This window comes from Rhea americana, unplaced genomic scaffold (assembly GCF_003343005.1).
Source record: "Rhea americana isolate MKP2758 unplaced genomic scaffold, rheAme1 scaffold_4, whole genome shotgun sequence".
Classification (NCBI taxonomy): domain Eukaryota; kingdom Metazoa; phylum Chordata; class Aves; order Rheiformes; family Rheidae; genus Rhea; species Rhea americana.
The window spans coordinates 12,380,404-12,382,077 of NW_028186534.1; positions in this window are offsets into that span (position 1 = coordinate 12,380,404).

Sequence of the window (1,674 nt, forward strand, 5' to 3'; positions counted from 1 at the left end):
AACAGTTCAGAAGACTGAAGCCCACATAACTTCACCATATGCAACTATTTGTATCGTTGATGCTTCRCAGACTGGTGCAATTCAGCCTCCACTTCTTGATGGGTGCTCAGGGAGGGGACAAAGGAATGGTTTTGCAGCAGATACTCTGCACCAGCACGAGAAGGCAGGGAGGCAGCCTCAGCTCCTGGCACACCTCAGGCCAGCAGTTTCCAAGCAGAGGGCATGACTCCATGTGGCATCACGGCAAGTACAAGTGGAATCACAAGCCCAGCAGAAATGCAAGGGCTTGTGCAGGAGCCACCTGGGGCATCCAGCACTGGTGTGGCAGCAGCAGGCAGCACGGGGTAGCTCGCACGGGAAAGCAAGCCCTGGCAGGAGGCAGTCGGGGTGACCCAGTCCTGCCTCATGAGCCTTACTTGCTGTGACAGCTCTGCTGGGCAGTGGGACCAAGCAACTGCCAGCTGCCACTCCAGACAGCAAAACACGTCAAAAGTCAAGACAGGGTTGCTGAAGACACCGAAGAAGCTTATAAAGCCCATACAGTCCTGGGCTATGCCTGCTGTGTTGCTCTCAGCCCTTTGCACTTCTCTCACTGCCACCTCAGCATTGCCCCAGCTGGGCTTTCACCTGTGTTTAATAGCACACAGCCCATGTCGCACACAATGAYGGCTCCATCCTTGGTGCAACCACCAGCAAGCAACGCAGACTCTCGATCCACCTGCAAAATCCTCCAGGATTTCACAACACAAATCACCTACAACTCCAGAGGACGCCCCTGAGCATGGAGGATGCTCAGGACTCCCGGTGCTGGACTTAGGACTCCTAATTTTAGCAGCAATCGAGCTCCACAGCTGCTCCCTCTTACCCTCTCCCATCTTCTCCAGGAGGGTGGGCTCCTGCAATACCCCAAGCTCCTCAGGGGAGATGGCAAGGCTCCTACTTCCCTTCAACCCAGGCAGCATTTCACCTCTCAGACTGGACTCAGCAAGACCTCCCTGGAAGGCCTCAATGCACAAAATGGCTGAGCACCAGAAAATGTTTCCCACCACCTTTTCTGAGACTATTACATAAAAGAGAGAAAAAAAAATAACAAAATCTCCYTGTCAGGGCTTACAGAGGCCCTAGCCAGGTTGAAAACCATGCACACCCAAAGCCATCTGCACCAAGGCAGTGAGCACCYGAGCCCATGCCTCTGTCGGCACCCAGGCCTGCAGCAGAGCCTGGTGGGACTGTGGGAAGTCCCAGAGGGAAGGGAGTTGCAGTAACACAGCAATTTATCTTGACCCTCCCTTTGCAATCCCCTAAACAACAGGAAGTCAACGGTACTCCTCATGCAGTAATGCCTTCAGATAGGGGTGTTTTTCTGCCAAATGATGGGTCAGATGTGGCCATTTCTGGCTTTAAAAAAAAAAGGAAAGAAAAAAGGGGGGAGGGTGGAAGCAGGGGGAAACGCGCACCCTGGGACTGCTCCTTTGTTTACCGCTCCAGCTCCCTGCCGTCAGGGAGCCCCAGCCACTGATTAGCATTTCTTTCTAGACACATCTCCAATTCAGCCGTTTCCCACCGGGGGGGGGGGGAGACACACAAATACCTCCAGAAGCCAGGGCAGAGCCACAAAAGCAACCCCAACCCCTTCCCAGCCAAAGATGGGGACGGAGGAGAAGGAGCGTTGAA